General features: G+C 34.3%; 1 long non-coding RNA gene across 1 annotated transcript; it reads left to right on the forward strand.

Annotated features, from left to right (window-relative positions):
* Positions 1–7,196: 7,196 nt before the first annotated feature.
* Positions 7,197–15,871, forward strand: LOC120135618. Its single transcript, XR_005517274.1, has 4 exons — positions 7,197–7,321; positions 11,609–11,614; positions 12,257–12,260; positions 15,861–15,871. It is a non-coding gene; the product is annotated as an uncharacterized LOC120135618 (long non-coding RNA).
* Positions 15,872–23,433: the final 7,562 nt, after the last annotated feature.

Here is a 23,433-nt window from a genome sequence, read left to right on the forward strand (position 1 = left end):
CTATAAATTATGTCCCGTACATTGCATCATAGTCGGCTTCATACATGTGAGCTGGAAGTTTGATTTGTGTCGTATTTATGGGAACCTCATCTACATCATTATCGAACTCCATGTTGAATTGTGGTGATTCGAGTTCAATGAATAATCAAGTCTCATCACCATCAATACCTTACTCACGAAGAGGTTCTTATAATAGAGACGAGGTTTCCTCTGTGATTCCGATGTTTAGGTAGAACAAGTTCGTAGATGAATGCCTTCCCCTTGAACTTGAAGGCATCATATGATATGTGTTTTGAATTGCTTACTGTGTCGAAGCATCTCCATATTAAGGTGAAGAAGTTGTCATATTAATGTCTCCCCTAGGAACATGAAGGCATAATGTCATATGGGTATTGAATAGATTGTTGTGTCGAAGGCATCTTCGTATTCATGTCAAAGAAATTGGAAGATAAATTCCTTCCCCTTGAACTATAAGGGATGTTGTCATATGAATTGTTCGTGGAGCCACCTCGGTAGAGATCATAACTAGTTTTTGATGAACGTCTCCCCCATTGAACTTGACAAAATGATTCCAGGATGTGGATTTTCCATTAATGAGGTGAAATCATTACACATGACTTGAGTTGGGCTATCAACCTGATCAACTTGAGGAGCCAACCCATAGTGGGAGCATAATGACATACCAAGAACTGTAGATACTTTAACAAATGTGGCATACATTTCTATAACAGAGTTTAAATTTTGATTGTGAGAATTAACCATCATAGTAACATTGTTATCGTTGGAGAGATTTATCGTTGGAGATATTGAATGTTGTATATGTTAATTGAAATAGTTTAGTAAAAAAATTGTACTGAAGTGAAGACATTTTTCTAGTACTTACGACACGAGCCTTCAATGAAATTTTTGTGATTAGCTCTTCAAGAGTGATGTTTCTCTTGAAGGTTATGGGGATATAATGATCTGATTTAAAAGTAACTCCTACTTTATCTTCCCGAATTTCTCTATCATAATAAACAATAGCTGAAATACGCCCCATTTTTAAAGTTTGAGAGTTTCAAAGATTCAGAGTTAGCAGGTTTGAGAGATGTAGAGTTTTATACTTTTAGTGTTAAGTATTTAAAAGAATAAATTATGGTAGCAGTTGGGGAATTATTCACGTCAATCGAATTTATGTTTGATGGGACTCGACACTATGACATGGCAGAGATTCTCTAAGCAAAGAAAAACGCTTCTACTAGAACGAGCCTTTCCTTTTTGTCAGATTTTATCTGCATGCCTCACTAAATTATGTTGAAGTTATGATGTTGGCAGTCGTGGAACTATTCCCTTTAATTAAATTAATTTTGATCGGATGAGACACTATGACATGGTAGAGAATTTCTCAGAAAAGGAAAAATACTTCCCCTAGAACGAGCCTTTTCTTTTTGTCAGATTTTATCTACATGCCTCACTAAATTATGTTTAATTTATGATCTTGGAAGTTAGGGAACTATTCCCTTTAACCCAATTTATGTTTGATGAGATGAGACACTATGACATGTCAAAGATTCTCTGAGAAAAGGAAAAACGCTTCCCCTGGAACGAGCCTTTCCTTTTCTGTTAGATTTTATATGCATGCCTCACAAAATTATGTTGAAGTTATGATGTTGGCAGTCAGGGAACTATATATATTAATGATAAAAAGTGTTTCTCACTTCTTCATTTTTCATCTAAGATTTTATCTATCATTTTCAATGGCAGCACAAAATTTATCATCATATCTCCCCAATGATATATTAGCTGAGATTTTTTGTTGCTCTTCTTCTAATCTATTGAATACTTCCTTAGCATTTGTTTAACTTTTTGGGACTTTTTCTTGGCTTCAAATTACAAATTTATATTTACAAATGTTCGACTTCATCAGTATTCCTTGAAACCTCTGGATCGTTCTGAATGGTTGCTCCTACGAAGGCTTATATTTCTAAAAATCTAAATGCATTGTTTAGGGAACGTATAATTGAGTGTTTTTTCAAGTACTGTGCCAATGTTGAAGTTGGTTGTCATATCTTGAAGCAAGCATCTACCATGGGTGTCATCGAAGCAACTTATGCATTAGGTATACGATTGCTTCACATATAAGAGAGATTGAAAGAAGAATATCAAGTGTTATACACTATTCCCTTAATGCATCTAAAGATGAAGCAAAAAGAGCTTACCAATTGTAGAAGCATCATTATCTCTACTATCGCCAAAATTTTATCAGCTTCGTACGTCGAAAAGGTTCCACAAACATATTGCTCATGTGATTACATGTTTAAAGGTTGATTTTACTGTTTATGGAATCGTAAAACCAATATTGTAATAGATTTTTTAGTAGGACTAATTAAATTCAAAATGATATTATAATAGATTTTGATTATAAAAATAATAAAATAAAAATATAATAATTACAGAAAAATTAAATAATTCATTTCATTTGATGAAAACTAAACAACATAAAATAAAAACATTATAATTTAATCTAGTCTATCGATATCTCCTTCTTGAATGTGTCCATAGGGCGGTGGTTGTCTATTCTAATGAGGGTTTTCTCTTCCTCTTCACTCTCATCATAATCATTATCATCATCATCATCATCATCATCATGGACACCAGCTACATTTTTTTGATAAGGGATATATGATGATGTAGGACCTATATATAATAAGGACCTTAGAGGTGTGTGACTAATAATCCCGTCGCTCATATAGTGGTACGAAAAATGTGACAACACTAAAATCGATGTCTGTGATCAATACTGAGGTGAAGGTGTCTATGGTGGAGCACCACCTGCCAGATATGCAATATATGAAGCCTACACAGGATCTACAAGCATGGCAGTATAATATTCTCCATGAGGTGTCATAAAATGATGTGGGACCATATAACCATACAGAAATGGCATTTAAATCAGCAACTATGGCTTCTGAACCGAATGGCATATGAGGGTGATACGATGGCATCTAAGGGTGATATAGTGGCATTTGAACTGGCAGACTGGGAATGTAACCCAGTGGTGATGGTGGATGTTGTAATGGCTCTAACGCTACAGCTAAAGACGAGCTGGAAGTGTATTCTCTTCGTCCAAGAGTCAGGGGAGGATGATGCTGTGACTGTGGATGCTTATCTCGGCGTTGATGAATTCTCATGCTTTATGATTCCTTGAAAAGCAGGAACAACTTCTCGTTCATGTTGAACTAGGGAATATAATCGATCGTAACTGAAAAACCAATTACATGCATATACTGCCAAGGTGGAATGCGTTGATCTCGATCCTCCTACATCATTATAATCTTTGTGCTTCATCACCCAGTTGGCCTCTTTTTTGCCTCGTCCATCGATGTTATGCATATTTTTGATATTCATATGCACTTCAATAATATATTGTACGCAACCAATTTGACAAAGCACAGGATCAGTTAGATGCCACTCAACAAGAACATAGTATATAAGAGGCATAATTGCCATCCATACATCTAATAGGCCACTCAAATCAGGTGGAAGACAAACCCTTATTTCATCCGTCGAATAAGGAGCCCATTGGAACTAGAACAAATATATATATTTCTTATCAAAATAATATTCTAATTATATAATGATAATTAAATATAAATATTAAAATTTAAAAACGTACCTCTGTACCAGCCTTTTTATCAATGAGTAAGCGTATTTCTTCCAATTCATTAGGTATGACACGATGATTTTTCCTTGTTGATGACCACCTATTCAATATAAAAAAAATAAGAAATATTTCATTGTATACTAAACAAAATTATTTATATAAGAATTCATTATTGAAATTACCTCGACAATAACGGGAAGACAAACGACTTATTAACGATCGGACATAAAAAGGGAATAAGATACCACATCCATGACTGGAGAAGAAGAAGACAACCACCAATAGAAGCTTTTCGATTATGTGTTTCCTGACACATTTATCTAAACATATATGTCAAAACTGCGGAGCCCCAACTAAAAGTGTTGTCTACTCGAAAATTAGTGAGGTGATGCAACCACATACAATGAACTTGGTTGCGAGATTTGCCTGGCATCAAGATCCCTTATATGACTTATTATATGTATGCCTGAGTAAATGATTTAGCCTCATCCTCATAATAGTTTTTATCAAACGTTTAAATTTTGATCGCAACCATGCTGACGATATTCAACCACTGTTAAACTCAAGCAAGATACCACCAAGATACTTCTGGAAAAAGGAATGCTAATCATCATCTACCATGCTACAAAGAACATGTTTGTCTACCGAAAGCCCCAAATACATTGAAACATCTTCTAGTGTAATAGTGCATTCCCCACACGGAAGATGAAATGTGTGTCTCTAGTCTCCACCTCTCAATTAGTGCAGAAATAAGAGTGAGTTCAAGTTTAAAATCTCTTCATATTTGGCTATGTAACTAAACCCAACCTCAGCTAAATACCTTCAGACAGGACGCAATATGTCCATCTTAACATTACAAATAACCAATTTTAATATACAATCATTTCTTTAATTAATAAATAGTACACGAATTAAAATTTAAACTAATAATAAAAAAATTTTAATTAATATAATATTCACAATGATTAAAGTAACACAACTTAATATTGTTACAATATTGGCAAAATAATTCTAGATATGATTTGCATCCAATCGCAACATCCAATCTTCCATTTTACAACTACAAAAAATAAAAAATAAAAATTACTTAAAGACCTTGTATTTAAGTGATCCATGTCATCCACCTTTCTTTCCTGGGAACTTACCTAGTACATTGTTCTCAACATCTAATTTGTATTTTGTATTGTTGATTTTTGTCCATTTCCATGGAAGAAGCTCAGATGGGGCATCAAGCTCTTCTTTTGTACCGATAAGGAGGATAATATCAGATGCAAGCTTCTTTGTGGAGCCTTTCAATGGAACTGATCATTTTGGCATGTGGCAAGCAGATGTTTAGACATTTTATTCTAAAAAAGTCTAGACAATGCCATTGAGGAAGAAAAACCAATAGATATGGACGACAAAGATTGGAAAATAATCAAACGTATAGCGTGCAGTACGATTTGGTATTATCTTTCCAAGGAAAAAATATAGCTACAAGAATGAGACTTCTGCAAGTAAGCTATGGAAAGCATTAGAGGAAAAATTCCTAAAGAAAAACTCTCATAATAATCTTCCCATGAAGAAAAAAATGTTCAAATTTTGATTATCAACCAGGCAACAGTATGAATGAACATATCACTACCGTTAATTAGTTAGTGTCAGACTTATTGGGAATGGATGAAACTTTCAAAGATGAAGATTTGGCTTTAATATTGTTTTCATCACTTTTAGATGAATATGAGCACCTTGAAACAATGTTACTTCATGGAAATGATGAAGTATGCTTTAAAGATGTAACTGTTTCTATGTATAGTTACGAGCTTAGAAGAAAATTAAGATAAAGAGCCAATATAATGCAGCAGAGGCCATAATGGCAAGAGTTCGCTCGAAAAGCCAAAAGCCAAAGTGGAGATGGAGATCAAAGTCAAAGTTCAGACTTTGTAAAGATGAATGTGTCTTTTGTCATGAGAAATGCCATTGTAAGAAATATTGCCCAAAGATGAAGAATAAAGAAAAAGCTTCTCTAGATGCATGTGTTACAAAGCACGATACTAGTGACTCTAAAATATCACTGGTTGCTTCACCATCAGCATTATACTCAGATAAGTGGATGTTGGATTCAGGTTGCACCTATCATATGTCCCCTAATCGGGGGTGGTTCTCTAATTTAGTATAACTAAATAGAGGAGTTGTTTATATGGCCAATGACAACACTTGTAAAACTATTGGGATATGTTTAATTCGATTGAAGAATCAAGATGAATCAACTAGATTTTTGACTGATGTTTGATATGTGTCTAGTTTGAAGAAGAATCTCATCTTATTTGGAGCCTAGGAATTTAAAGGCTTAGTTGTCACTATGAAAGATGGAGTTCTAAAAGGGACATTTCGCGTATTGGTGATAATGAAAGGAATCAAAAAAAAATAACTTGTATTACTACAAAGGTAGTACAGTTATTGGAGTAATAGCAACAACTTCTAAAGGGGAAAAATTGGATTTAACCTTGTTGTGGCATATGTAGTTGGGACATGCTGGTGAAAAATCCTAGCAATTTCTGGCAAAGAAAGGATTAATGAAAGGTGCTAAGGCTTGCAAGCTAAACTTTTGTGATCATTGTGTTATGGGAGTATAGAAGAGAGAGAAATTCATCACCATTATCCAAAATACAAAAGGTATTTTTTTATTATGTTCACTCAGATATGTGGGGTCGTTCCAAAACAACGTCGTTGAGAGATAAAAACTATTTTGTAACTTTTTTTGATGAGTTTTTAGAAGAGTTTAGGTGTATACAATGAAGTCTAAAGATGAAATGTTCAAAATTTTCTTTAAGTGGAAAATATGATCAAGAACAGACTAGTAGAAAGATCAAATGGCTTAGGACAAATAATGGAGGAGAATATAAAAGTGATATGTTCTTTGACGTTTTCCAGTAGCATGGTATTATTCAACACTTCACTATTAGATATACACCACAATAGAATAGGGTGGTGGAGCGTATGAATCAAGCATTACTTGAGAAAGTTCTATGTATATTGTCCAATGTTGGGTTAGGAAAACCATTTTAGGTTGAGGCTATGACATACGTTGGTCATCTCATCAATCGCCTACCATCATCAACGATTGAAGGAAAAACACCATTGGAGTTATGGTTTGGAAAATCCACTATAGATTATGATTCCTTACATGTATTCGGATCCACTGCTTATTATCATGTGAAATATTCAAAGCTTGTTCCTAGAGCATAAAAGCTTTCTTTATGGGGATCATTCATGGAGTGAAGGTATTTCGAATTTGATGCTTAGACACAAAGATAATAATTTGTAGTAGAGATGTTACCTTTGATGAATCTATCATGTTAAAGAATGTAACAAATGAAGAAGTTTAGACAATCAGTACTCCACAGTAGGTGGAGTGATCTCCAAAATAGGTGGAGCTTCAATGAACAATAATTAACATATCCAAAGATGTTACTGATTCTCTAACTATAATAGAGGAATTAGAAGAAGAATAAGAGGTTTAAATCCATGAGGCATTGGAGAGACCTGAACCACTTGCAATTAGAAGGTCATGGAGAGAAATTTATAGACCTGCTCGATTTACAGATATGGTGGCATATGCCCTTCAGGTTGTTGTTGATGATATTACTGTTACTTATCAAGAAGCAATGCGAAGCTTAGAAAGTGAAAATTGGAAAAGTACCATGGATGAAGAAATACAATCTCTCCAGAATAACAACACATGTGATATGGTTCATTTACCAAATGGTAAAAGGATTCAAGGACGTTGGTGGTGACAAATGGGTTTGTAAGTTAAACAAGTCGTTTATGGATTGAAGCATTCTCCAAGGAAGTGGTATAAGTGATTTGATAGCTTTATGAGGAAGAAGAAGTACACAAGAAGCAAATACGACCATTGCATACATTTACAAAAGCTACAATATGAATCTTTCATTATCTCCTCTTGCATGTTGATGATATGTTGATTTCTTCAAAGAGTTAAAAAGAGATATAAAAATTAAAGGATCAATTGCATCAAGAGTTTGAGATGAAGGATATTGGTGAGGCCAAGAAGATTCTCGGTATAGAGATAAGTAGTGATAGACATTGAGGCAAGCATTGTTTAACTCAGAATCAATATCTGAAAAAAGGTATTACGATATGATTGAAAACACAAAATATGTAAGCACCCCACTTTCTTCTCATTTGAATCTTAGCTCTCAGTTATCTCCTAAAACTAATGTAGAGTGAGAATATGTGGAAAAAGTTTCATATGCTAATGTAATAGGGAGCTTGATATACGCGATGGTGTGTACACGACTTTTCATTTCACAAGTAGTTGGAGTTGTGAGCATGTACATGCATGATCCTAGAAAGGGATTTGTAAGCTGTGAAATGGATTATATGATATCTCAAACAAACAGTAGATGTTGGTTTAGTTTTTGAGCAAGTTAAAGAATTTGCTCATTTTGTGGTTGGGTATGTTGATTCCATTATGCCGGTGATTTAGATAAGCGTTGATAAAATACTGGGTACATATTTACTCTAGCAAAAGACTTACTGAGTTGGAGGTATACTTTACTCTCTACGGTGGCTTTGTCTACTATAGAGGTAGAGTACATGGCAGTTTCAGAAGTTGTTAAGGAGGCTATTTGGCTTAACTAATTGTTGGAAGACTTGTGAGTTATTCAAAGTCACAGTGGTCTTTATTGTGACAGTCAGAGCGTTATTCAATTAGCAAAAAATTGAGTTTACGATTTAAGAACCAAGCACATCGACGTGAGGTATCACTTTGTGCGAGAGATCTTTGAAGAAGGAAAGTCATAAGATTGTGACAACAGAAAGTCATGTAAATATATTAACCAAGATAGTAACATCAATCAAGATAAATAATTTTTTGAACTTGATTAATATCCTAAAATTTTGAGTACCTTCATGTGTATGGCACACATAAGCGCATTTGGAAGCACAACAGAAGATAACTTATTTGAGAAGTTGAAGAAGATTTTGAGAAGCATGTTAAATTTCAAGCGAAGATAGATATTTGTTAAAAATGGCTAGAAACGTAGAAGTTTCAAAGTCACTCAATAAAGCTATTTAATTTCAAATTAAATGTGGTATTAGATAATTAGTGTTTGGTCCCTAAATTATTAGACAATTTACAAGATCAATCCTTAAAGCTCAGGTATAAATAGGCCTAACTATTTCATTTGATATCATCCTAATCTTAAACTATCTCTCCCATTTGGTTTTCTTCTTTGACTTGTTGTATTTGAGAAGTCTTAAGGAATTCTATTTGCTTGTACCATTTTTGGTAGTAGTGAAGTTATTATCCGCTGGTGGTGCCCTAGGAGTAGACGATATTTTGTCAAACCTCATTAATTTTTGTGTGTTATCTCCATTATTTATTTTAATTGTTTAATGTTGGTTTTTTCATTGGATTACAATAATCAATAGTTTGACGATTTTTTCCATTGTGCAAATTTTGGTAGTTTCAATCTTCACATTTCAATTCAGATTTGAAGCTACATTCATGTGGGAAATAAAACGGTTTCCCTAATAGTTTCATTTTCGATTTCCTTAAATACTTATCATCTTTATCTAGGTACTATATGTAAGGATGCTTATCAAGTGAGTCGATCGTGAGTTAAGTAAGTAAGGATGCTTATCAAGTGAGTCGATCGTGAGTTGAGTAATGCTTGACTCGTGCTTGTTAAAAAATTTATTACTCGACTCGTTGTTCATTAAGGTCGATAAAATTTTGCTTGACTCGTGTTTGTTAAAAATTTCTTTCTCGTTGCTCGTTAAGCTCATTAGAATTTTTACCTTGTTTTTTAACTATATGTAAAATCTAGTAAATTAATAATTTAGTATGTTTTTGGTTATTTATTAGAAAACTAATATATTAGTAGTAATTATTAAGAAATAATTTAGTATCTTTTATTATCTATTAGTAAATTAGTAATTATTAATTAGAATTTCTTTTTTTAACAGAATGCTTTTTAAGGTAACTACTAAAAAATTAAAAAAATTATGAAATGCTTGCAAACTTATCTAGTTGAATTGGACCTTAATCGACTCAACTTGTTAAGGTCTTGAGTCGAATAAACTCGATTCAAACATTAATCAAGTTTTAACCGAGTCGAATTCTTGTAACGTATGAGCTGTTCAACTTATTAAACACCCCTAACCGTATGTATGTATGTATGTATGTATGTATGTATGTATGTATGTATGTATGTATGTATGTATGTATGTATGTATGTATGTATGTATGTATGTATGTATGTATGTATGTATGTATGTATGTATGTATGTATGTATGTATGTATGTATGTATGTATGTATGTATGTATGTATGTATGTACGTACGTATGTACGTACGTACGTATGTATATATGTATGTATGTATATATGTATGTATATATGTATGTATGTATGTATGTATGTATGTATGTATGTATGTATGTATGTACGTATGTACGTATATATGTATGTACGTATGTACGTATGTACGTACGTACGTATGTACGTACGTATGTACGTATGTACGTATGTATGTATGTATGTATGTATGTATGTATATATGTATGTATTTATGTATGTATGTATGTATGTATGTATGTATGTATGTATGTATGTATGTATGTATGTATGTATGTATGTATGTATGTATGTATGTATGTATGTATGTATTTATGTATGTATGTATGTATGTATGTATGTATGTACGTACGTACGTACGTATGCATGTAAAACTATCGGTGCAAGATTCATAATATATGTTTCCTTGTAACATTTTGTTAGGTTATTTTTCAGTTTATTTTTCAATGTATGTAAACCCACAGACCCAACCTTTGTGTTACGACTATATCTAATGGCTTACATTAAATTTCTCAAAATGTTCTTCGATAATTTAAAATTGTAATATATTCAAAGCATTGATAGAAACAAAAAACAACATACTTCCATATAAAACATCAAATAACCAGTATAAAATAATATAACATCAGTAATAAAACATTATACATCATAAAATAATTATCTCAAAATATATAGGCATATGTCACCCAAAATAAAGACAGTCTGGAAGATTAAAACATTACAACTAAATAAATGATATTGAATATGGCAATCCTCCAAGTGCAAGTTTGAGGGTGACTAACCAGAAATATCTGAAAAGGGAAGTTAGGAGAGTGAGCTTGGGAGCTCAATGTGTTCCAAGAAGTTCATAGTAAAAGATGCTAGAAAGTTTTTAAAGTAATTTAGTAAAGTATCACAAAAAAATAATAGCAAGATTTACTTAAAAACACATTATTACCCTCTACCCATACACCACAATGCAGTCACCCAAAACTGCATCCATAAGAACTTACCTTATACCCGATGGATATAGAAAAAAACCTAAGGGAGTAAGTACCTTGCACCAATGGGCCTACCCAAGGGTCAACATAGGTCTATAAGCAATTACTAGCTTATTTAGAGCTGAACCTTAGAACTCCAAAATCCTACCACGACAATTCTGTAACAACCCCATACCGAGTTAGTGATTAAATTGTGAAATTTTAAAAGTTAATGATCAAAGTAGATAAATTGAAAGTTGAAGGAATTGATTGAAATATTTGGTGTAGGATCAATTAGCAAAGCAAGGGGAACTAAAGGGGCATATGAGTCTTTTGACAAGGAAAAATAATTAAATGATAGTTGAGGATATTTAAATCCACGTGGAAAGCTAATGAGAGAAACAAGGTTCTGGATATTTCTTTCTTCTTCCTTCTTCTTCTCTGCCGTGAAGCCAAGCTAAAGGTGAGTTTTCTTGTGATCAAATTCTTGATGAATTTAAGGTTGCGTATTGATCCTTAGTTGATAACTAAGCTTAAGGAAAGCTTAGATTATCTTAAAACCATAAGATGAGGAGAATATGAAGATTCAAAGAAATGAGGTAGAAAAGTGAAATCTTGGATTAGAGCTCATAATAAGAATTAGAAGTGAGTTTTGACTTGTCATAAAGCTAACTAAGAAGTAGGAGGTGTTAGAATTCAAATTAGAACTTGTTGGAATTTGGGTTAGATTCTTAAATTCTATATGGAGAATTGGATTTCTAAGTTTTAGAAGTATGGAATGGATAACAATGAGTTTAAGTAAGAGTATGCAAGTTAGGTATATAAAAAGAAGGGAAATATAAAGTGTTAAGTAGACTAAGAAAAGAATTTTGTGCTAAAATGGCATTTCTGAGCAATGTGCATCGATGCACATTCATTGTGCACCGATGCATCAATGATAAATCTCAAAAATTTGTGCTAGGCGTATCGATGCACTTCATGTGCATCGATGCATTAATTTAAAAGAAAACATCGAATGCTATCCGTGTATCGATGCACAGGTAGTGCATCGATGCACCCCCTTAAATATAAACATCGAATGACATTTGTGTACCGATGCACAGGAAGTGCATCGATGCACACATTAAGGAGTGCATAGTGCATCGATGCATACCTTTATTTAGAGATGAAAATGGCTTTTCTTTTAGCCTAAGAAAGGATAGTTTAGAATATACTAATTAGTATACTGATAAGTATCAATGAATTACTATGTAGATATCGAGCCTAAACGAGTTCTGGAACAATCGACAAGTAAGGTCGATCGAGGAAAAAGCAAGGAAATATAGGTGAGTGCATATTCATAGCATGAATATAGTATTATATTCTGTTCTAGACTTGTGATAAGTCTAGATTCAATATTTGATACATGATCACATTTCATATTATGATACTTGACATGAATACACATTATATGAATTATGTGATAAAGGTATGGAAAATGAAATGTTTATGTGATAAAGGTATGGAAATGATATTTCTATGCGATATAAATTATGTGAATTGTAAAAGCCCATGTTCTGTAGATGAGAACTGTAGGTATAGTTGGCATGCCAAGGGTAGAGGGTCTACGTGGTCCTTCGGGATATATATATATATATATTCTTTGGAACAATTGTGAGGTCTTTTGAGACACATAATAGATCCTTGGTATATGTATATGATTCTTAAGGAGTTTATATGTGGTCCTTCGGGACAAATTCTATGCGGTCCTTCGGGATAAATTTCTACGCGGTACTTCGGTGCAAAACTTTATGCGGCACTTCGGTGCAATTTATACGAGCTGTGGTGACAGCATAGTGCACAACCTCACAATACTCACATACCTTAGGTTCTCCATATGGTAGCATGGGCCAATAACTTATTAATAAAAATTCATGAATGCTAATGTAATATGCTTACAGATAAGGTTCATAGTGATATAACTACCTTGATTAAGTACACGATTTCATTTCATATCATTATGACATTTTTATTACATTTCCTTGCTATTATTATTATTATTATTATTATTATTATTATTATTATTATTATTATTATTATTATTATTATTATTATTACATTACCTCACTAAGTCGATGACTTAGCGTGTGAGTGTTTCACGCGTAGGATCCGAGAAGTAGAAGAGACAGGATAAGCAGCTGACAGCATTACTCCTTCAACTATCAGATCAGAAGCAACTTAATCAGTAGGTTATTTTGTTATGTAAATGGATGTTGGCATGTATCTAAAGGGTTAAGTTGTGTATGCTCTGAGTATTTTGGTAAATGTGTATTAATATATATATATTATCGTATTTTCTTAATATAAGTCCAAATGTCGTTATTTTGTAATAAAGGTGTTTTAAAAAGGTAATGTGACATCTCAGACTCGTATTCGGGTACGGGTTGGAGGTGTTACATTTAATGGTATCAGAGCTATGGTTTAGCCGATTCTAGGCATAAACCAGAGTCTATAGAGTCTTTAAATGGGATACATGCCTACAAATAGTGAGAACTTCTGATATGGTATAGTATGAGTATGTTGTTTTGCTAATAGAACAATGTGGTTATTTTATTAGATGTCCGGACATAGTAGCTCCCGAAGTGAAGCGGGAGAAGATAGGCCTTATGAATGTAGTAATTCATCTGCCCTGGCCAGGCAAGGTTAAGGACATGCATCTTAGGGAGTGCCTGTACAAGACCAAGACACGTTCTTTAGAATGTTAGACACTATTCTGACGCGTCTTCAACCTCTTGTTCCACTAACTCAAAGAATGAATGTAGCAAAAGAGTTGAGAGGTTTAGGAGCTCCCAAATTTAAGGGAGAAGTCGAGGAAGGTCTGGTTGCGGTGGATCTTTGGTTAAATGATTTGAAAATCATGTTGGATGGTCTCCACTGCTCTAAAGTGAAGAAGTTAGATGGAGTTGTCTCGTTATTGAGGGGTCAGGCAAGGATATGGTGGACGAACGTCACCATGAGGATATCCGGTGACCAATTGACTTGGTCCTTATTCTTGGAGGAATTTAAAAACAAGTATATTGGAGATCAATTTATTCGACAGATGAAGCAAGAGTTTATGAACTTGAAGCAGATGAATCGTTCTATATATGAGTATGAATGCGAGTTCAACAAGCTGAGTCGGTTCGCAGCCGAGCTTGTGCCTACTGAAAAAGATGCTTGTGAATGGTTTGTGGAGGGCTTACGCCCTAGATTGAAAGAGATGCTGATAGTATTGAATTTATCCTCATTTCAGGAGGTGATCAATCGTGAAAAAGCTCTTGAGAGGGCTCATAATGAGAGATTCGGGAATTTTAGAGTTCAGACATCAAAGAGGACGGGTACTTCTTCCAGTTCAGCACCACCAAAAATAGGATGAGACTCAGGATTTCGATCGCAAGCTAGATCTGAATGAGTTGCATCCTCAGCTAGAGGAGAAAGTTAAGTGAGGCCTAGACAGACGCAATCAGTGGGATCTGGTGCTAGGAGATCCACTCAGAGTTAAGCTAGACAGTGTCAGCATTGTGTGAAGAATCATTTTGGGTCATTTCGGATGTTTCTGGAGCTTGTTTTTGTTGTGGAGATGCTAGACATTTTATTAGGGATTGCCCGTTATTGGTTGGTGAGCCTGCTTCATCTGAGAGAGTTGGCTCTGCCTCACAGAGAGGACAAGGAAGAGGTAAAGGAAGGAACCAGTATGAATCCTCTGCTCAACCTGAAGTTCGGTCAACCGCACGGGTGTACAATTTAAAGACAAGTGAAGACTGTGATGATCCGGATATTATAGCAGGTACTTTTCAGCTGTATGATAAATTAGTATTGGTACTGATTGATTCGGGTTCTAATTATTCTTACATTACAAGTAAGTTAGTAAAAGAATTGAGGATTCCCTTAGAAGTTACGAGTAATGAGATAATAGTAACTAATCCTTTAGGCCATAGTGCTCGTGTGAACAAAGTCTGTAAGGGATGTCCCATAAGGATTCAGGGAATTGAATTCCCTGCTAATCTGATGGAACTACTTTTTGATGAATTCGAAGTAATTCTGGGAATGTATTGGTTGTTCCGTTATAATGGAGATGTTAATTACATATCGAAAAAGGTAACCCTAAAGAGTTTAGGAGGAACAGAGATAAGTGTGAGTAGTGAAAGGTTTAATCCTTTAGCAAATGTAATATCAGTTATGTCAGCTAAGAAGCTATTGCTACAAGGATGTCAAGGATTTCTTGCAAATGTGATAGATTCAAGAGCTAAAAAGAAAGGGCTAGAGGAGATTCTAATAGTTCAAGAATTCCCTGATGTTTTTCCTACTGAGTTGCCAGGATTAACTCCAGATAGAGAGGTAAAATTCCAAATTGAAGTAATGCCAGGAACCGCTCCATTTGCAATGGCACCTTATCGGATTGCTCTGAAAGAATTACAAGAGTTAAAGAATCAATTGCAAGAGCTGTTAGAGAAGGAATTTATTCGACCAAGTGTGTCGCCTTGGGGAGCTCCGGTGATATTTGTTAAGAAGAAAGATGGGTCAATGCGTCTCTGCATTGATTATCGACAGCTTAATAAGGTGACAATTAAAAATAAGTATCCCCTCCCGCGCATTGATGATTTGTTTGATCAGTTAAAAGGAGCTTCGGTATTTTCAAAGATCGATCTACGTTCGGGTTATCACCAATTGAAGATTCAGGAGAAAGATATTCCGAAGATGGCTTTCAGAACGAGATATGGTCATTATGAATTTATCGTAATGCTATTCGAAGTAACGAATGCACCTGCTGCTTTCATGGATCTCATGAATAGGATTTTTCAGCCCTATTTGGACCAGTTTGTTGTTGTCTTTATTGATGACATACTGGTTTACTCGAAGTCCATTGAAGAGCATAGTGCACATTTGCAAACAGTTTTGCAAATTATTCAAGATAAGAAGCTTTATTCCAAACTGTCCAAATGTGAATTCTGGCTAAAGGAAGTAATTTTCTTGGGGCATGTGATCTCTGTTGAGGGGATTTGGGTGGACCCTCAAAAGATAAAATCTATAATGGACTGGGAAGTTCCAAAGAATGTATCTGAAGTTCGGAGTTTCCTTGGACTTGCCGGTTATTATCAAAGATTCGTTAAGAATTTTTCGATGATAGTGCTGCCCTTAACGAAGTTGATGAGAAAGAACGTATCGTTTTCTTGGACTCCTGAATGTCAAGATAGCTTTGAAGCTTTAAAGAAAATTTTGACAGAAGCTCCTGTATTGGTTCAACCAGAATCTGACAAGAATTTTGTAGTATTCAGTGACGCATCTCATAATGGTTTGGGTTATGTATTAATGCAAGAAGGGAAGGTGGTAGCGTATGCATCGAGATAGTTGAAACCACATGAAAAGAATTACCCTACCCATGATTTAGAAATGGCTGTCGTGGTGTTCGCTCTTAAGATTTGGCGTCATTATCTTTATGGAGAGCGTTGTTACTTATATACAGATCATAAGAGTTTGAAGTATCTGATGACTCAAAAAGAGCTGAATTTGAGGCAACGTAGATGGGTAGAGTTCTTAAAAGATTATGATGTGATAATTGACTATCATCCTAGAAAGGCTAACGTGGTAGCAGATGCTTTGAGTAGAAAGAGGTTTGCAGCCCTACGAGCTGTGGATGCAAGATTATATTTAACTGGAGATAGTGGTCTATGTGCAGAGTTAAAACTTAAACCAGCATGGTTGGAACAAATAGGAGAATTGCAAATTAAGAATGAAATGTGTTTGAAAAGAATTGAACAAGTAAAGAGCAAACAAATTAAAGACTTTGAGGTTAGGTCATATGGAAATTTGTATTATAAAGGAAGAATTGTAATACTCGACAATGAAGATTTGAAGAAAGAAATATTAGCATAGGCTTATTGCAGTCCATTAACGATGCACCCAGGTGGAACCAAGATGTATATGGATTTGAAGGATCGATTTTGGTGGTCAGAGATGAAACGAAGTATCACTGAATTTGTGTCTAAGTGTTTGATATGTCAACAAGTCAAAGCTGAGCATCAAGTTCCGTCAGGATTATTGCAAACGCTTTACATTCCTCAATGGAAATGGGAAAATGTGACGATGGATTTTGTTTCGGGGCTACCCTTGACTCTGAACAAAAGAGAATCAATCTGGGTAATTATTGATCGATTAACTAAGTCAGCGTATTTCCTTCCGGTTAGAACAGATTTCTCTATGGAAAAGTACGTGGAACTGTATATTAGAGAAATTATTAGATTGCATAGAGTGCATGTTTCCATAGTCTCTGATCGAGACCCTCGATTCACTTCGAGATTCTGGAAATCCTTGCATAGAGTGTTGGGAACTCGTTTAAAGTTTAGTTCAGCTTTTCATCCTCAGACTGATGGGTAATCAGAGAGAACTATTTAGATATTGGAAGATATGTTGAGAGCATGCGTAATGGAATTCAAAGGATCATGGGAAAAGTATTTACCATTGGCAGAGTTCGCTTATAACAATAGTTATCAGTCCAGTATAAAGATGGCCCTGTATGAGGCATTATATGGAAGAAAATGTTTTACTCCATTAAATTGGTATGAACTCAAAGATCGAAATGTTCTTGGTCCGGATTTAATTCATGATGTATAAAAGAAAGTTCGAGAAATTCAGTATAAACTCAAAGTGGCCTCTGATCGGCAAAAGTCATATTTTGATCTTAAAAGAAAAGAGATTGAGTTCGAGGTTGGAGATAAAGTTTTCCTTAAAGTATCTCCCTAGAAGAAAGTATTACATTTTGGTCGGAAAGGAAAGTTAAGTCCTAGATTCGTTGGGCCATATGAAGTTGTTAAGAGGATAGGACCCGTGACATATCAGTTATCCTTGCCACCAGAAATGGAGAAGATCGATAACGTCTTCCATGTGTCCATGTTACGAAGATATAGGTCTGACCCCTCTCACGTCGTTTCACCAGAACAAGTAGAAGTCCAATCGAATCTGACATATGAAGAAGAACCAGTGAGAATATTGGCTTTTGAAGTCAAACAGTTAAGGAATAAGACGGTTCCGTTGGTCAAGGTTCTTTGGAGAAATCACAAGGTAGAAGAAGCCACGTGGGAACGTGAAGAAAATATGCTACTTCAATATCCCCATCTGTTCGTACAATGAAAATTCGGGGAAGAATTTTGCTAAGGGAGAGAGATTTGTAACATCCCCATATTGGGTTAGTGATTAAATTGTGAAATTTTAAAAGTTAATGATCAAAATAGATAAATTAAAAGTTGAAGGAATTGATTGAAATATTTGGTATAGGATCAATTAGCAAAGCAATGGGAACTAAAGGGGCAAATGAGTCTTTTGACAAGGAAAAATAATTAAATGATAGTTGAGGATATTTAAATCCACATGGAAAGCTAATGAGAGAAACAAGGTTTTCCTTCTTCTTCTCTGTCGTGAAGCCAAGCTAAAGGTGAGTTTTCTTGTGATCAAATTCTTGATGAATTTAAGGTTGCTTATTGATCCTTAGTTGATAACTAAGCTTAAGGAAAGCTTAGATTATCTTAAAACCATAAGATGAGGATAATATGAAGAATCAAAGAAAGGAGGTAGAAAAGTGAAATCTTGGATTAGAGCTCATAATAAGAATTAGAAGTGAGTTTTGACTTGTCATAAAGCTAACTAAGAAGTAAGAGGTGTTAGAATTCAAATTAGAACATGTTGGAATTTGGGTTAGATTCTTAAATTCTATATGGAGAATTGGATTTCTAAGTTTTAGAAGTATGGAATGGATAACAATGAGTTTAAGTAAGAGTATGCAAGTTAGGTATATAAAAAGAAGGGAAATATAAAGTGTTAAGTAGACTAAGAAGAGAATTTTCTGCTAAAATGGCATTTCTGAGCAATGTGCATCGATGCACATTCATTGTGCACCGATGCATCAATGATAAATCCCGAAAATTTGTTCTAGGTGTATCGATGCACATGAAGTGCATCGATGCATTAATTTAAAAGAAAACATCAAATGATATCCGTGTATCGATGCACAGGTAGTGCATCGATGCACCCCCTTAAATACAAACATCAAATGACATTTGTGTACCGATGCACAGGTAGTGCATCGATGCACACATTAAGGAGTGCATAGTGCATCGATGCATACCCTTATTTAGAGATAAAAATGGCTTTTCTTTTAGCCTAAGAAATGATAGTTTAGAATATACTAATTAGTATACTGATAAGTATCAATGAATTACTATGTAGATATCGAGCCTAAACGAGTTCTGGAATAATCGACAAGTAAGGTCGATCGAGGAAAAAGAAAGGAAATATAGGTGAGTGCATATGAATAGCATGAATATAGTATTATATTCTGTTCTAGACTTGTGATAAGTCTAGATTCAATATTTGATACATGATCACATTTCATATTATGATACTTGACATAAATACATATTATCTGAATTATGTGATAAAGGTATGGAAAATGAAATGTTTATGTGATAAAGGTATGGAAATGATATATCTATGCGATATAAATTATGTGAATTGTAAAAGCCCATGTTCTATAGATGAGAACTGTAGGTATAGTTGGCATGCCAAGGGTAGAGGGTCTACGTGGTCCTTCGGGATATATATATATATTCTTTGGAACATTTGTTAGGTCTTTTGAGACACATAATTGATCATTGGTAAATGTATATGATTCTTAAGGAGTTTATATGTGGTCCTTCAGGACAAATTCTACGCGGTCCTTCGGGACCAATTTCTACGCGACACTTCGGTGCAAAACTCTACGCGGCACTTCGGTGCAATTTATACGAGCTATGGTGACAGCATAGTGCATAACCTCACAATACTCACATACCTTAGGTTCTCCGTATTGTAGCATGGGCCAATAACTTATTAATACAAATTCATGAATGCTAATGTAATATGCTTACAGATAAGGATCATAGTGATATAACTACATTGATTAAGTACACGATTTCATTTCATTTCATATCATTATGACATTTTCATTACGGTTCCTTGCTATTATTATTATTATTATTATTATTATTATTATTATTATTATTATTATTATTATTATTATTATTATTATTATTATTATTATTATTATTATTATTATTATTATTATTATTATTATTATTATTATTATTATTATTATTATTATTATTATTATTATTACATTGCCTCACTAAGTCGATGACTTAGCGTGTGAGTGTTTCACGCGTAGGATCCGAGAAGTAGAAGAGACAAGATAAGCAGCTGACAGCATTACTCCTGCAACTATCAGATCAGAAGCAACTTAATCAGTAGGTCATTTTGTTATGTAAATGGATGTTAGCATGTATCTAAAGGGTTAAGTTGTGTATGCTCTGAGTATTTTGGTAAATGTGTATTAATATATGTATATTATCGTATTTTCTTAATATAAGTCCAAATGTCGTTATTTTGTAATAAAGGTGTTTTAAAAAGGTAATGTGACATCTCGGACTCATATTCGAGTACGGGTTGGGGGTGTTACAAATATCCCAATAAAATAGTTCAAATAGTAAACAAAAGTTCCAGGATCTAAAAACAGATATAATTATAATTTTCAGTAAAAATAGGTAACCATAGAGCATATATCGAAAAAACATAGTTCATAAATAGTAAATCGAGAAGTCAGAATATCAATAAGATAAAAAATTCATAAATCGAATAGATTACAAATCATATTTCAGAACAAATAAAATGCTCATATATCACACAAGGAACACACCTCGAAAATGATCAATCTAGGAGGTCTATTGAGCATCGTCCTCGTTAAGCTTTACAGTAGCAGTTGAACCTAAACCATTACGAATTTGGGTTACTACTGAAATAAATTTTAAATCCAAGTATTTATAGGATTTACAAAACTATACAAGCAATCACAAGCACCCGAGGTCAAACGGATCGAGAAGAGCTGAGTCTAGTTTACAAACCGAATGAGAGAATCTCAAGTAACTTCAATAATAAACACTAAACACCATAAATACACTATTGACCTTAATTTATATACACTTGAATAAAATAATTAAATACAAATGCATGCTCAAGGTTTAACCCTCTATTTAGAGGCTTTTGAGTTCGAATTTGACAAAACAAACCATAAAATCAAACTTAGGACGTCAGAAAACATGAAATATGATTTTTTAGAAAAAGTTAACTTTTATTCAAAGTCAACCCTAGTCAAAGTCAAAGGGGTGGCTCATGGAGACACATACGGTGGCTAAACGGGTGATGGTAGCAAACCGATTGTACCACATACATTCATTCAAAACAATTAACACAAAATAGTTTAGATAACCAGCCAAATAACTGAAAAAAGTGGTCAGAAGCTTACCCCAGTGGCAAACGACGAAACAACAATGACGAGGTAATGTGTTCGACTAAATTTTAAATAAAATGATGTGAGTACTCTAACAATGGTGGTGGTGAGACCTAAGGTAATCGGGATTGGCCAAAAATTGTAAAATTGTAGGGTGATGACTTAGAACTCCAGTTAGCCTTCGAGCGACTTTCCACGTGTAATGGTATCGATTGTCAGTGAGCTCTCAACATGATTTTGGTTAAAAGACGACGGTGGAACCTCTGATGGTGGCAGTGTCGATCACAATTAGTCGGATGGTGGTGGTCCAATGGTGGACAACGACAATGGAAATGCTTGGAAATTATTTTGGTATTCTGGAAGCTAGGTTTGAAACTGGGGAAGGCTTTGGGATTTAAAACTTGATCTAAGGGTTCAAAATATATTTTTCATATTTTAAGGAAAAAGCAGTGCTCTAACCTAGTGGCTAAGGCATGGGTGACCATCCCCTTAAGGTTATAGGTTTAAACCACTACTATAACCATATTTTTCCAATTTTTTTCTTTTCAGACATGTAATGGAAAAATTTTGGGTTGGCTCCCAAAACTTTCAAGAATTTCAAAAATTATCTTAATATCTTTAAAATCTTACAAATTTATCCCCAAAAATAACTAAAATATTTAAAAACAAATTGAATAAAACTAGGGTATTACAACTCTCCCCTAAAGAAAATTTCATCCTCAAAATTTACCTGAATCACACAGATGTGGAAATATATCCTTCTTTGATTCCTCTATCTCTTAGGTGCCTTTTGCGAGATCAAGATTACTCCATTGAATCTTTACCATCATAAGACGCTTTTTTCGAAGAACTCTCTCGTCTAGATCCAAAATCTAAACATTCTCCTCATAATAATATAAATCAGGTCTCAAATCGATATCCTCAAACTGGATAATGTGACTCAGATTTAGACTATATGGCCTTAACATGGACACACAGAAAATATCGTGAATATGACTAAGATGGGGAGGTAGCTCAAGTCTATACGTAACAGGTCCGACTCTCTTTAGAATATAATACAGTTAAACAAATCCTGGACCCAGCTAACCCTTGCGTCTAAATCTTAACACATTTTTCAACGGAGATACCTTCAGAAAAACATAATCCTCAATCTCAAACTCAATGACTTTCCTCCTCTAATTGGCATAAGATTTCTTTCTATCAAAAGCCTTTCTTAGACGATCACAGATCAATCTGATAGTATCATCAGTCTCACGGACTAACTCTGGACCCAAAGTCTTCGTATCATACAACTCAGTCCAACAGATAATGGTGCGACATCTAAGATTATATAGAGTCTCATATGGTTCCATATGAATATTGGTCTGATAACTGTTATTATAAGCAAACTCTACCAAAGATTAAAAGTCATTCCAACTACCACATAAATTAACATTGCAACATGTCCTCCAAAACCTGAATCGCTCTCTCGGAATAACCATCACTCTGAGGATAAAAGGTTATACTAAAATTCAGACGAGTACCCAAAGCCTCATGTAGAGCCTTCCAAAACCTCAAGGTAAATCTTGGATCTCGATCGAAAATGATAGATACATGAACCACATCCAACCTGAAAATCTTTGAGATATACAACCTAGCCAACTTGTCTAGAGAATAATTAACTTGAACGGGGATAAAGTGAACTGACTTGGTGAGTCTATCTACAATTACCCAGATAAAATCCTTTTTCAAAGGAATCAGAGGTAGTCTGATAACAAAATCCATAGTAATGCACTTCCATTTCCACTCAAGAATCTTGATAGTCTGTAATAGATAAGACATATCTAACTTAACCTATTGATAAGTCAGACATCTGACCACATAATCAGAAATATCTTTCTTCATGCCAACCCAACGATACATCTCTCTCAGATTATTATACATCATATCTCTATTTGGGTGCATAACATAAGGACTACTGTGAGCCACACGAAGGATTGCATGTCTCAACTTTGCATTATTGGCACACAATAACAATATTTGAAGCAAAAAACTTCATCTTGGTCAAAATAAAAGTTTGAGGTAGATCAATGCTCAACTTGCTCAAAAATAGAAAACAATGAGCTATCTGACAACTACTTGTCCTTAATTTCCTT

Source organism: Hibiscus syriacus, unplaced genomic scaffold (assembly GCF_006381635.1).
Source record: "Hibiscus syriacus cultivar Baekdansim isolate YM2019G1 unplaced genomic scaffold, ASM638163v2 tig00110610_pilon, whole genome shotgun sequence".
Classification (NCBI taxonomy): domain Eukaryota; kingdom Viridiplantae; phylum Streptophyta; class Magnoliopsida; order Malvales; family Malvaceae; genus Hibiscus; species Hibiscus syriacus.